We start from the raw sequence: 14,954 nt of genomic DNA, 5'->3' as shown, positions 1-14,954 counted from the left end.
CAAAGCTGCCTTTGGTCTCATGCAAATGCTTTCCTGGACTCAATGGGACTTTAAAGGATACTGAGCTCATCATAGAATGGCTGTTACTATTCCATGATCATCACTGTACTTATTCCTAATTTGTACTTTGCCTCAAAAGTCTCTTCCCCTCCTCCCTAAAGTCTGTACTTTCCAAATGGTATCTACAGGAGCACCTGGGTGGCTCAGTCAGTTGGGTGTCTGACTTTGGCTCAGGTCATGATCTCACAGTTTCTGAGTTCGAGCCCTGCTTCGGGCTCTGTGCTGACAGCTCAGAGCCTGGAGCCTGCTTCGGTTACTCTGTCTCTCTCACTCTCTGCCCCTCTCCTGTTCATACTCTGTGTCTCTCAAAAATAAATATATGTTTAAAAAAAATTTAAAAATGGTATCTACAGCTTTAACTATACCCGATAATAACCTCTCACCACAAAATGTGTTTGATCATTTTGATCACTACACCCATCATTATCTTCAAATACACTATTTTAAGAAATCCCATTTATATCAGTTTCCCAAAGAGTTATAATATTAGCAGTGGTGTTTTTTGAAAATCTGTTTCTGTAATTGCTATTTGTAATTCTTGCAAATCAAATGATTGGATACCAGTTGAATTATCTACCAAACTAGGATGAAGTGGTTCTTTAATCTACTGTGTACTGAACAAATCCACAGAATAAAAACTGAAATGGAACTTGGCCAACTGGTTCTCCAGAGAGAATCAAATCAGATGCTGTCATGTTAACAAAGGACTTTGGGTCTAGAATAATCCAGCTAGTCAGTCTTCTTCCCAATCAATCAGCTAATGTCCTTTTGCATGAAGGGGTCTCCATGAGTCCTGGTGAGATAGGATTTGGGGAGGCAAAGAGCAGCAGGGAAAGCTCCTAGGGATGGGATCAGCTGTAGAAAAGGACAGAAGGCAAAAGTGAGAAGGCTGTATTTGCGGGAAGCAGTCTGGACCCCAAGTGTGATAATTATAAGCTTAGGACATTGCCACTGCTTTGTGAAACATAATGGTTTCATTATTTATTAATTTTCTCTGATTCAGATTTCATATTTTTTATGAGGATGTATGTAGTGAGATCTAGTCTCATGTTTCTGTGTGTTTGGATACAGTGACTAGAGTGCTCGGGCTGAATGGATAGTTTCAGGAGAAATAAAATTGGTGAGGGAGGTTGGGTCAGATTATGAAAATCCTTAAAATGCTTATATTGGACTTTATCCATAGATGTCATTTAGTGTTTTTCATTTGTTCGTTTTTTTTTGCTTGCTTGGTTGGTTGGTTTTGAACTGGGAGCACCATGAGGAAAACCTAAGGGGATGAAGACTGTAGGCAGTGAGAATAGGTTAGATAATAACAGCAGTAATTCAAGCACTAAGAAATAAGGTTGGATAAAGCCGGTGATGGTGGTGATGGATCAGAAAGGAAGGGGTAGAACATTTAGGGGAGAATTTGGCTTCTTTGTCTTTTCTTTTTTTAAATTTTTATTTATTTATTTATTTTAACATTTATTTTTGAGAGACAGAGACAAAGCATGAGCAAGGGAGGGGCAGAGAGAGAGGGAGATACAGAATCTGAAGCAGGCTCCAGGCTCTGAGCTGTCAGCACAGAGCCCGATGTGAGGTTGAACCCAGAACCATGAGATCATGACCTGAGCCAAAGTCAGGTGCTTAACTGACTGAGCCACCCAGATGCCCTGGCTTCTTTGTTTTTTCAAGCCACTTGGGCTTAATACTGTTCAGTCTTCTTGATTTATTTTCCTTACCATTTATATTTTCCTTCTTCCCTTGATAATCTACTTTTTCTTTATCATTTTTTTACTCTCTTCTTTCCTTTGCCTGGATTAGTTTTTTTTCCCCTTTTACCTTCTGAAACAGATAATAACTGAGTCAGCCAGCAGATATCAAATGGGAGATATGGGTAGACATGAACCATAAGATTTACTAACTAATTAGAATATGCTGCTGCTTAAAAATTTTTTTTGATACATTTTATCTTCAGTTAGAAAGAAGGACAAAAGACAAGAAAAGTGATAAAGAGAAAAGAGTAGAATGGAAAAAGAAAGAGGAATACTTATATTCAAGAAGTGCTGTTTTCAGAGAAAGAGAAAGAGCCAAAGAGCGAAAATACAACAAAATCACTTCTGTTATTGTAATTTTATTATACATTCCCCCTTCTAAGTCGGTTGATAAAGTAGAGATACCAGGAGGCAGAAGAAAAAGGGGTGATGGGCAGTCTTCTTCCATTCCTTTAGGTCATGCTCTTCTTCCTATCACAAGGTGGAGTCTAAATCCCTACCTCCAGGCCTTAGTGACTGGCTCAACCAATAGGATGCTCTGGGAGTGACTTTTTGGGACTTCTGAGGCTAGGTTGTAAGACGCCAGGCCCTTCTGAAACATTTGCCTGTGGGAACCCAGTCACCACTTTGAGAGAAGACCAAGGCATCTGGAGATGCTCCAGTTACCAGCCCCAATAAGGTGATAGCCAGCATCCCTTGCCAGTCATATGAATGACCCATCTTGACGTCCAGCCCAACTGAGCAACAGAGAATTGCAGTGTCAGCTGACATCTGACATTACTTCCTAGGAGACCCTAAGTAAGAACTTCTCAGTCAATCCCTGTCAATCCACAGAATAACAAGAGACAGGATTAAATAACTTTTAAGACACTACACTTTGGTGTGATTTGTTATGTAGCACTAGGTAATTCTTTCATCCTTATAGGAGATGCAAAGAATGCTTTATCAAATATTTGAAAGATTCATAAGGCCACACAGAATGCATTTATATTTTTCAGGTATTTTTTTCTTCTAAAATCTCATTAGCCTTGAAATTGGAATCTAAATAGAACTTGGTCAGAAATCATAGGAAATATCGAAGTAAGCGTTTTAAACACTATCACATTTTGAGTTCTAATTCAGGAGAAAGTGATGGAGATGTGGCAATAATTACTGTGATATGTAATCAGAAGATGGAGTTTAAGTCCTAGTTCTGTCAAATATCACTGTGTGATCAAGGGCAAGTTATCTAATGTCTCTGATTACTAGTTTCCAATGCTATACTGTATTTGAAAGTATTTAGTAATGCCTAGCAACACATATTCCATAAATGTCTCTTTCTTTCCATTGCTCTGAAAGTCCTATGCTCGTAAGTACAACCGTGTTGAAACTTAACGTTATCATACTGCTTCCTAAAACTGAATGTTTTTAGTTGTCAAATATTTCCCTTGATCAGTATTTCCCAAACTTCTATAGTGTGGCCTTGACTAGTGTGATCTACTCTACTTCTCTATGGAATAACTTGTTCAGTAGATTGAGGGATTCCTTCTGTTGCTAGATTCTCACAAAAGTACTTCTGTGACTGCCTTCTTTGTGTTTCAAGGACATGACCCTGTTTCACATCTTGAATGAGGTTCTCTACCCTTGTAAAAATGTTAATAAGTTAAGTGCATATCAAATCAGAATTTTAATTCAGTTCATCATATGTTTATGTATTTAAATTTAAGAATCAAATTGATATAATTGGTAACATTACCCATTTGCTTTGATTTGAGATGCCAAGTGATTGAAAAATTTTTTTTAATTTGGAAGTGAATTACCTTGCTTATTTGGATTTATCATTTTTGCATAATTAGGATGAACTAATTTAATTTGCAGTTATCCTTTTAAATGACTTAAATGATGTCTGCTGAGACACTCACGGCCACATGATTAGTAGAGTCATCCTGGTATGACTCTGTCTCTTGGGTTGGAAAGGACAAGTGGAACTTGTGAAGCCTGAGAATGAAGTCGCAAGCTTGATCTTTTCTCCATTAATTTTTTATTTTTCTTCCTGCTTGGTTCTCCTCACTCACTCCATGCGGCTTTGTGTTTTCCAGCGGGACCACACATTGCCATTTGGTGATGGCCTTCCATTTCGAACACTGTTCTGAGTCCATGTCATTTTTACTTGATGTTCCACTCACATCTCAACTCTGCAAAGGGCAGGCTGGTTACTCCTCTGGTGAGTTATGGTAAGAATCCCCAAGACAATGCTTTTTATGAGACTGAAATTCTTCCAGCAACTACTGCTTTTTGATGATACATTTTAATAAGCCTTTAAAAAATCTGGATACCGGACTACTGGCTAGAGTAGGAGGAACATATAATTCTAGAAAAGTGTTTGCAGTCTACTTTCTCTCCCATCAAAATAGCTGCCCATTCAACCCATTAGTGGAATCTGCCATATTGTGTTGCTTAACTTTTTCCATCTTCATATGGTTTTTAATTTCTTTTGCATAGAAAGCAGTGGCCTAAATAAATCTTTTACTCTTTAAAAAGCTTTCATTTTGACATTACTACTGCTGAAAATCAAGCAGACTTCATCATTGCACCCCACCCCTTAAATCTCCCATCAACCTTGATAACCAGGTTTTAAAACATACACTCAAAAGCTGGTCAACAGAGGTGGACTCAAGCTTTACCTGGGACTTCCCTCCCCTATAGCCATTTTCAAGAAATAGGAGCTTTATCTTATCCTTTTCTAGGAGGTTTCAGACCAATTAATAAAACAAAGTAGATAAATTGTCACCAACATTAGAATCTCTTTCAGAACTATCTTCTACAGCTCAAAAGGTGGCATAAGGCAGACCCCTACTTGAGAAGAAGGGCCTTGTTATGTAAGTTGTCTTGAAGACCCTGAGATTGTGAGGGTAGTGCTGTGGGAGGATATGAAACACAGTCTTGGCTACCCCACTATGTATGTTAAATGGAGAAGTGAGATGGTCTGCCAGAGCACTGGAATTGATTTGACCCTGTAGCCCTCCCTATTATTTAAGTCTTATAATCGCAGAATATAGGAAAGGAAGAAACTATGTGTTCATTCTGTCTCATTTTACAAACTAGGAAATTGAAGCTCAGAGGCATGAGATCGGTAAGCTCATCCAGTTATTTAGTTGGTTTCTTGGAGAAGGGTAGTTTCAGAAAAGATGCAGAAAAGTAGAAGTATTTGAGAACTATATAGGAACTGTAATATCAGCGCTGACTGACTGTTTGGTGATGCACTGAAAGACTGAGTACTGACGGAGAAGGACGATTCCAAGGTGGCGCAGTCTTCGCTTTGGCACCCATGCCAACGGTGGGCATTCATTTTGAAGGAGGACATAGGGGAAATGTATCTGTGGAGAAAGATTGTGAATTCAGTCTGGGAGTTTGAAGTGACTTTTTAAAATCCAAGACAATGTATTATAGTTAAATATACACAGAAAACACATCATGAGACGATTGAGTTAGGAAAGTTTAAAAGAGTGTTTCTGAGAGGAAGTTAGCATCATCCATAGCTAGTGTGAGACCAAAGAAGACAAAGATGGAAAGATGTCCGTCAGGTTTAGCTGAAAGGCAATTATCGGTAACCTTTGGCAAGTGTGGTTCAGTGGGGAGGTTCACTGGGGAGTGAGTGGGAGGTGAGGAAGTAGAAAAACAAATCAAGCAACTATAAAGAAGTTTAGGACAGTGGAGGGGAGGGAAGTCAGGCAGGCCCTTCAGGGGAAGATGGAGGGGGAGCGTTAATCTGTTATGGGAGAGAGTTGGACATGGCTCGGTACCCGTGGTAAGAGGCCAGTTTTTCCACTGAAGTGATTGTTCTCTTCTCTGGCTCCTGCCTTCTGTCTAAAGGTCTGTGTAGTTCCTGGAAATCTGAGTAGATCTTTTAGGAGCATCAGAATGATCTCTTGCTAATCCATTATCAACTAACTTTGAACAACCAGCTTTGGTTACCGACTCATATGCCTGTGTTCCTCTCTGACTACTTTCCAGATGCTCACACTCACATTAGGCAAAAACATTTCTCAGATTTGTTAATCGGGGTAAAGAGAGCAGAACTAATCTTCCCACATCTCAAATTGGCCTGTATATGAGTTCAAACTGAGAAATTAACATTTTAGAGCAATTTTTAGATTTGAAGAAATCATGTTTTATGATGAATATTAATAAGAGTTACTGATGCTCTTTGCATTTACTTCACTATTTTTTTTATTGATTGCCTACTATACAGCAGGTCTTTGGCATGGAACACTTAAATATGACCTGAATATCTTGATTTTTAAATATCTTATGCTTTGAAGAGAAATTCCTAGGGTTTATGATGATTTTCTACTACATTTTTGGCACAGTGTTATCTGCTATGTCAAAACGGTGTTCTTTAAGGTACAGCTGAAAGTCTTTTTGACACCCTGCATCCAGTTCCCCTTCAATTGCTAAAACAGGCCTGCTGTGTGACTCGCAGTGGGAAAAAGGACCCTGCTTCTCACCGTGGAAGTTGAGGAGGCCGGCTAGCTTCCCCAGGTGTCACCGGCAGCTGAGGCGTAGATGACAGACCCAGCCAGCCAATGGGCCCTCTCACCAGGGGTGTTATACATCTGGAGGGAGTGTTATTAAACCTCAGGGACACCGAGAATCACTCTTGCTGATGGCGGCAGAGCTGAGCATCCAGAGCAGTGGGGCGTGTGGCATCGGTCTAACCAGGCTGCTCAGGGGAACTGGTCCTGGCTGTGTCCTCAGCTGCCTGGCCTTCCTTGCTTGGTTCCCACCTCTGCTCTGAGCCTGCTTCCTGTTGATTCATTGAGCTCCCTGAGACCCGCCTAAGAAATTTCTCTTCTGCTTAGGTTAGCCGGAGGTGGTTTCTGCCGTTTGCCATCAAGAACCCTGACTGACTCAGAGGGTCACAATGGAATAATTAAGCAATGAACCAAAACATTTATATTCAGTTTACATTTGCGACTGTAGGCATTGTGCTAAATGCCTTAAATAAATGATGTCATCAAATCCTTAAAGCATCAGGGTGAGGCAGGCATGTGGGTCTGTTCTCTCAAGTATCATCTTAAGGGCCTCTTCTTTCATGAGGCTTTCCTGACCTCTTCTCCCTCTTGCAAGTAGACTTGATTCTCCCTTTCAGTCCATTGTATGTCCCATAAAGAGGAGAGAATGTGTATGTATACTTATATGTATTTTTGGTACAATGTATACATCTACAGATACACATTTTCTCCTCTTTATATATATATATATATATATATATTACCTATATGAAGTATATTGATAATATTTCCATATATAATATAGTATATGATATATTTACTTTATTTCCTTACCACTTATTAAGCTCTTAGATGCTGGGCTTAGCTGTTAGAAGCTTGCATTATTCCATGCAGTTCCCACCAGAACTCTAGGAGTTTGATTTATTTATCCATTTTACAAAAGAGGAAATGGGAACAAGAGAGGTTAAATAATTTTCAAAACTCTACCCTTTTCAAGAGCTACAGAGTTGAGATTTGAACATGCTCCACATTGTTTGTTTTGAATTCTAACACTTCTAATCTTTAAAAAAATTTTTTTTTAAACATTTATTTACTTTTGAGAGACAGAGAGAGACAAAGCATGAGCAGGGAAGGGGCAGAGAGAAAGAGGGAGACACAGAATCTGAAGCAGGCTCCAGGCTCTGAGCTGTCAGTATAGAGCCCAATGCAGAGTTCAAACCCATGACCATGAGATCATGACCTGAGCCAAAGTCAGACACTTAATAGACTGAGCCACCCAGGCGCCCCTCAAAGACCTCTGCTCTTAAAATCCTGCAAATGGTCTTCACATTCTTACTGAGCTCATATGGATGATGCTTCCTTCTTGCCCTGACTGAGGCAGAGTCTGCATTATTTATTTTGTCCTCACTTACCCAGGAGGGAAGGCAAATCTCTGTTCTGTAGGATACTTCACCCAGTCCTCTGTCCATGACAGACATCACGAGTCAGTGATGATGCTCTGTCCCATGAGCTTTCTTCACAATCTCCTTCTCCCTGTTCTGCAGGAAGTCACTCCCACTTGGTTAGAGATGAATCTTATTAGCTATTCCTGCCCTAGAACAATGCCTCTCACATAAATATGCTTAGTAAATTATTGTTAGAGTATTGCTATTTTCTTTATTTTACAGATGAAGACAGAATAATTAGAGCATTAAATAATAAGCCATTCACCTGGGGCTATTTGTGTCCACTTCCTTGGGTTTTTGTGCGGATTAATTGAGTTAATACACATAAAACTCTTCAAGTCATGTCTTGGCACAAAGTAAATGAGGTATTAGGACTACTACTCAGGGTAATCAGAAGAGCTAAATCCTAGAGATAGAAAAACTCTTGGTTGCCAGGGGCTGGGGGAGGAGAATTGGGGTGTGACTGCTTAGTGGGAACAAGATTTCCTTTCGGGATGATAAAAATGTTGGGAACTAGATAGAGGTGGTGGTTGGACCACATTGTGGTCCTGTGGTCTAAATGCCACTGAATAGTACACCTCACAATGGTTAATTTTATGACCTATGAACTTACCTCCCCCCAAAAAATAAGTCACAGAGATTGTAATGGATGCTCCCCTGACCATTGTCCTTGCCCTGGTAATATAGCCAGAATGTGGACCCAAGTCTTTAGTTCCCTAAATAATGCATTCTTTCCACTCCGGTATGTTGCTTTAGAAATCAGGGAAAGTTTATGGTCACCGGTGGGTAGTTGTGATCTGCGTGCTGATAACTGCAGCTGGAGGAGGAATGTTCCCACCTCAGGCAGGAAAACAAATAAAATTTTAAAGTCTTTTATAGTTTACCAAGCAGTTTTAGAGAACAATGGCTTGCAAATAATAGGAACTTACTGTACCTGAGTAACCCGTGTAATGTGTTTAGTGAACATGACTCAAGGAGAGGGGTGGGCCGGAAGGGGACTCTTGAAAGTTCACAGTCAGAAACTTCTCTTCCTACACTTGGGGTCTGTCTTCACTGACTGCAAAGAAAACTGAAAGACTTTGGACTTGTGTCTATTAAAAGCAAAGTGACATCATTGTCCTCCCTGGTCTGTGAGCAGCTCCACTGAGCTTGCTGTAGCATTAATGGGGCTGGTGATGGCTGCTGAGTCTAGTGTAAATAGACCTTAGAGTACAGTCATGACTTTGCCATTAAGCTTGAAGCGACTGGAAGGGTCCTCGTGAAAACAAATAAAATCTCAGATCTTCCATTGCTAATCTCTTTGCCGTTTGCTTTATAATTGCGTAAATGTGCTGTAGCAACAACCCATTTTGTACACACAGACACCTCATTGCTCCTTAATAAACAGGAAAATATAATAAACAGTGCCTCTTATTTAAACACAATTTGACGTACAAAGGTTGGCTAAAAATTAAGTAGCAAATGCTAGTTTTAATTTATTACGTGTTGCTCTTGTATTTGTTTGAAAGGGATTTTGAGGGACCCCTGGGTGGTTTGGTCTGCTGAGCATCCAACTCTTGGTTTCACCTTACGTCATTATCTCACATGGTTCTTGAGTTTGAGCCCCACATTGGGCTCCAGGCTGATAGTGCAGAGCCTGCTTGCGATTGTCTCTCTTTCCCTCTCTCTCTAACCCTCCCTCACTCAAGCTTGTGTTCTCTTTCTCTTTCTCAAAAATAAGTTAATAAACTTTATAAAAAAATAAAGGGATTTGGAGATGTTCTTGATCTGATTTTTGGATCAAGTGGGAAGCCAATGTCCAAGTGGAAAGCCCAGATGTCTGTCATCTATCTCTTTGTAGCCTACCCATGGAGCAGAGGGGAGGGTGTGGGGGTTACTTTTATTGTGTATAAAACCTTAAAGGTGTCTTGAAAAACTTTTCAGATATTTTTCTCTTTCTTTTCAGCATAAATTACAAATCTCCACCATCTGCCACTGGAGATAGAGAGATAACATTCTAATGGGGAGATGGTCAACAAAAGAGCTATTTGTAGCATAGGTGATAAGGACCATTCTAAAGCTTGGGTATGAAGTATAGGTGAGCAGAGGAGAAAGGATATTTAATTCTGTTGGCCAGACTGGGAGTGGGGTGTGGTATGGGGTGAGATTAGTCTGGGGCTGGGAGAAGAGATGGCATTTAAACTGGACCTTGATGGGGCACCTCAGTGGCTCAGTCAGTTGAACAGCCACTTTCAGCTCAGGTCATGATCTCACGGTTCATGGGTTGGAGCCCTGCGTCAGGCTCAGAGCCTGGAGCCCGCTTCAGATTCTGTGTCTCCCTCTCTCTCTGACCCTCCCCTGCTCATGCTGTCTTTCTCTGTCTCTCAAAAATAAATGAAAAGCATAAATTTTTTTTAAATCTGAAAAAAAAAGTTAAAAAATATAAACTGGACCTTGATTACCTTGGATGCAAAGGGTGTGTGTGTGTGTGTGTGTGTGTGTGTGTGTGTGTGTGTGTTGGGGACAGAAAAGAAGGTTTTCCAGAGCAATGGAAGAACACAGAGCTTTTTTTTGGTTTGTGTTTAGAAAGAGAAAGAAATCTGCATGGTTGGAATGTGGGAACCAACTAGAGAGTTGGGTCTGGGGAGAGAGTTAGTTGAACAAATCTCACTTCCCTATTTCATCAGTGAGAAAAAACAAAGATGTGAAAAGTTTAGTTGGCCCACTTTATTTTTTTTCCATAATATTTTATTGTCAAATTGGTTTCCATACAACACCCAGTGCTCTTCCCCACAAGTGCCCTCCTCCATCACCACCACCTCTTTCCCCCACTCCCCCTTCCCCTTCAACTCTCAGTTCATTTTCGGCATTCAATAGTCTCTCAAGTTTTGCATCCCTCTCTCTCGCCAACTCTCTCTCCCTCCTCCGCTCCCCCTGGTTCTCCATTAGGTTTCTCCTGTTTTCCTGTTAGACCTATGAGTGCAAACATATGGTTTCTGTCCTTCTCTGCCTGGCTTATTTTGCTCAGCATGACACCCTCAAGGTCCATCCACTTTCCTACAAATTAGTTGGCCCACTTTAAACTAACCAACAGGCACCTGGTTGGCTTAGCCGGTTAAGCGTCTGACTTTGGCTCAGGTCATGATCTTCCTGCTCGTGGGTTTGAGCCCCACATCGGGCCCTATGCTGACAGCTCAGAGCCTGGAGCCTTCTTTGGATTCTGTGTCTTCCTCTCCCTCTCTCACTGCTCCTCCCCTGCTTTGCTCTGTCTTTCTTAAAAATAAACATTAAAAAAATTTTTTAAATAAATTCACCAAGATAAGAAGGCAGAGAATCATGGCAAAAGGATGCAAAGGGGCGAAAGGCGGAGAAGGACAAAGCTTTCTGTTTTCCTAGGAGTACAGATGATCATCATGATTTTAGGTGGCAGATGTCAGAAAACATACCACTGAGGGCCTGTCTTAGCAAAGACGCTAACAGAGATGGTGCTTTAATAATCTGTGCAGACACGTCAGTGTGGGTAAAGTGGCTCAGAGTGCAGGGCCTCCATTTATAATTTCCCGTAGCATCGCTGTTTTTTTCAGTGCTCATTTTCAGCATTATGATTTCCAAATTTCAGATGGTGATTAATTTTTATCATATGATTATCTATATTCATTTTAGATGAATAACATTTGTGTTTAAATACATTTTCTGTACTCTTAAGGCCAATTTCATTGGCCTGAGGTTAATTTTTTCTCCTTGAGGAATAGAATTTCATTTTTGCCAAGAGACTCAATGGGGAAATTCTACTTTATCACCAGTTTGAAGTAATTTGAGTATTCCGTGTATCAGTTACAATTACATTTGCCAGAATTACACGATGGAAATATAGTACATGTGCTACGTATTTGCCCTTTGCCAATCTCAGCGAGGTTGTCACCTATCTGGGTGAAAGGGGCATCCTTGCCTGCTGAGGTCCAGGGCACCAGCTCACTCCATCCCTTTCTGGGCTCAGGCAGTCACCCCTCCCTCTCTCCCTGCAGGCCTGGGGCGTTCCCTATTGTTGGGGCTCCAGCCTTCTTTGGTCAGTTGCTACTGCAATCACCCTGCCTGTATCTGCATCTTTGTTAATCCCTCAAATGCTCTGACAACATTGTTTCCTGCAGGACCCCAGTGATGGGTTATTTAGATATGTTTGCAGAAAACAAAGTGTTGTGAAAACACTTCTAGGATGCTTTTCATTCATAATGTAAGTTTATTAAGTAGACTGCATTCAGTGGGGGTACAATTAGGGACAGCTTTTTTCTTAAGATTGTAATGTAAAACATTTTAAAAAGGTACCGATAACTAATGCTGTTCTTTAGAGGTTTTTCTTCCTCGCCTCTTGAAAGCACCTCAGGCAGAGGCATTTGGCTGTTATTGAAGAGTTATATTTTTCGGTATTAGAAAGCCTAGTTTGACCTAAAAGAAACCAACAGACAGAAACCCAGCTTAAAAACTTCCCTCAAGGTCTTTACCCTCGCCTCAGCTCAGCTCTGACGGGAAGGTTAGGGTTCGGCAAGAAAGGTAGGCGATATCTGCTTTTCCGCTCTCCTTGGTCCCCTGTCCCTTCAGACTCCAAACTGGATTTTTGCAAATATCCAACTTGGGAGTAAGACACCAATCTCGTCTCTGGCCGCTGCTGGCTTCTCAGTGATTCACTTGAAAAGCCTTCCAGTGGCTCCAGGTGGGTGAGAACATCCCTCTCATCTCTGCATGTAAATTTACCTTTGAGGGGTTCACCTTTGTGAGAGGTCTAATCTCACATCTTGTTATGTTTACATATATTAAAAAACTTAGTGAGAAAATAGAGGGAGAGAAGAAAACAAGAAGCAAGACTCTTAACATAGATGTCCAAAATTCTTGAAAATGATTTGACTTGTATTAGTAGACTCTAACATTACTTTGGATGCTGAAGTTTATATATATATATATGGTTTATTTATGTATTTTGAGAGAGAGAGAGAGAGAGGTAGACTGTGTACACCAGCTGGGGAGGGACACAGAGAGAGAATCCCAAGCAGGTTCTGCACCAGCAGTGCACAGTGCAGAGCCCATATGGGGCTAGAACTCATGATCTGCAAGAGCCAGAGGCTTAAGTGACTGGGCCACCCAGGTGCCCCTAAAGCATGATATTCTATTTGGAAGGAGTTCAATGTAGTGAAATTAGTGATAACTTTAAAAAAATAGGCATGTAGGAACACTGTACTAAGTTGCTAAAAAATTCTTTTTTTAGGGATGCCTGGGTGCTCAGTTGGTTACGCCTCTGACTCTTGGTTTGGACTCAGGTCATGATCTGGCAGCTTTGTGGGCTCCAGCCCCGCATCAAGCTCTGTGTTGACAGCTCAGAGCCTGGAACCTGCTTGAGATTCTCTGTCTCCCTCTCTCTCTGCCCCTCCCTGACTTGTGCTGTCTCTGTCTTTCTCAAAATAAATAAACTTTATAAAATTATTTTTTAAAATTGTAGCAATAGTTGATTTTGTTCCTCTGATACCTATTTCATCTTCCTTGAGTGACAGCCATGATGTTGAGTAGACATGAATCCTATCTTCAGATCCAGAGGAAGCTCCTGCTAAGCCAATCAGAATAATCCCATTTCCTTGTCACAGTGAGGATAGGAGTTTAAGCCAGTTGGAGCATAATATTTCCCTAGCACAGAGACTGGATCAGGGTAGTTCAGAGTGAATCTTGGAACTTTTGTATGATGGTTCTAAAAACTGACCTTGGCCTTTGCTCTGTCCTTGGATATGAATACAGAATCTCCTTCAGTGCTACTGGCCTTCATTTTATAAGGCCGGCCCAAGAACAAAACTAACTTTTGAAGGCACACAGAACTGGAAACAAACAAACAAACAAACAAACAAAAAACGCAGAAAAACTGAGCCAGAGCCTGGACTAAACCATGCCTGGACCAAGCAATGAAAAGTTCTATAGATGGTTCAGTTATAGGGAGCCAAATAATTTTTCTCTTATTTATTATACAAATAATCTCTACTGATAACACTTTTGTTGCATTTGAGTTATTTAAACTGAATTAAAACAGTCCTCATTAGAAAACAATGCATTTGTATCTTCTGAATATCGAATACATTGATGGTTTCTGTTATGTGCAAGTTGTAAAGGGTCAAAACTAAAACCTCCACAGCTGAACCTGACTGCCTCATGCACACAGAATAAGGCTGTGGAATTTCAAGGAAAACAAATTTTTTTCTCAAATATTTTAATTTTTTAATGTTTATTTATTTTTGAGTGAGGGAGGGGAAGAGAGAGAGGGTGACACAGAATTGGAAGCAGGCTCCGGGCTTGAGCTGTCAGCATAAAGTCTGATGCGGGGCTCAAACTCACAAACCACAAGATCACGACCTGAGCCAAAGCTGGACACTTAATGGACTGAGCCTCCCAGGCCACCCTTAAATATTTTAATATTGCAGTTGCTTGAAGATAAAGAAAAAATTATAGGTGAACCAGAACTGAAATAATTTGAAAGCATGACAGTTATTTTGAAGTAAACTTCTGACGAGTAAGCAAAATAGAAATCAAACAAAAACAAATAAAAACCAACAGCTGATACCACTTTAAGGTCTACTCTCTGCCAGTGACATTCATACATATCATCACACCAAATTCTTACGACAATCCTTTGAGACTGCTATTCTCCCCTCCCCAACCTCCACCCACTTTTACATTGTGGAGATAGGCTCAGCAAGGAAAAGTAATTTGTTCAAGATCATATAGCTATTTAGTATCAGAGGCAGGATTGGAGTCCAGATTATGCTCTTTGTACAGCCTCCCTGTTTCTTTATAAGGTATGACTAGAAGCTACAGGGCTCTGTAATGCCAGCTAGGGTTGGAACAGCTCAGCTGAAACTATCATACACTGGGCTTCAGATTGATTTAGGAGTCGCTTCGTGTGCCGGAGGTTTGTTATACTGCAGACCCTGAGCTTTAGCCTTTTCGGTATTATTTAATTTACAAACAAGCCTGGCGCTCTTCCTCGGGAATGGCAAACACAAGGGAAGAATTGGATTCGGTATGTTTGCTTCCACATAACCTAACCGAACACGGATGCTTATTCTGATGCACCGCTCCCTTCTCATTTTCCTAAAAAGATTCACGAACCCTCTGCCAACATGGTAAGTGTTAGGGGAAATGTGCTTCTGAATTGTCATTCTAGGACTTGCCTTTTGCAGCTGAAACTTCAC

The 14,954-nt window shown here is 40.7% G+C and overlaps 2 long non-coding RNA genes across 2 annotated transcripts in view; both read right to left on the bottom strand.

Moving 5' to 3' along the window:
- LOC115276528 overlaps positions 1–14,954 on the bottom strand; it is a 49,348-nt gene that overhangs the window by 18,724 nt on the left and 15,670 nt on the right. The gene's annotated exons all lie outside the window — the stretch shown is intronic.
- On the bottom strand, positions 4,924–8,095 carry LOC115276530. The gene is made up of 3 exons (XR_003901982.1): positions 8,018–8,095; positions 7,720–7,845; positions 4,924–5,170 (listed from the first exon to the last, which is right to left on the bottom strand). It is a non-coding gene; the product is annotated as an uncharacterized LOC115276530 (long non-coding RNA).

Source organism: Suricata suricatta, chromosome 13 (genome assembly GCF_006229205.1).
Source record: "Suricata suricatta isolate VVHF042 chromosome 13, meerkat_22Aug2017_6uvM2_HiC, whole genome shotgun sequence".
NCBI classification, from domain to species: Eukaryota; Metazoa; Chordata; class Mammalia; order Carnivora; family Herpestidae; genus Suricata; species Suricata suricatta.
This window is presented reverse-complemented; position numbering and strand designations above follow the sequence as displayed.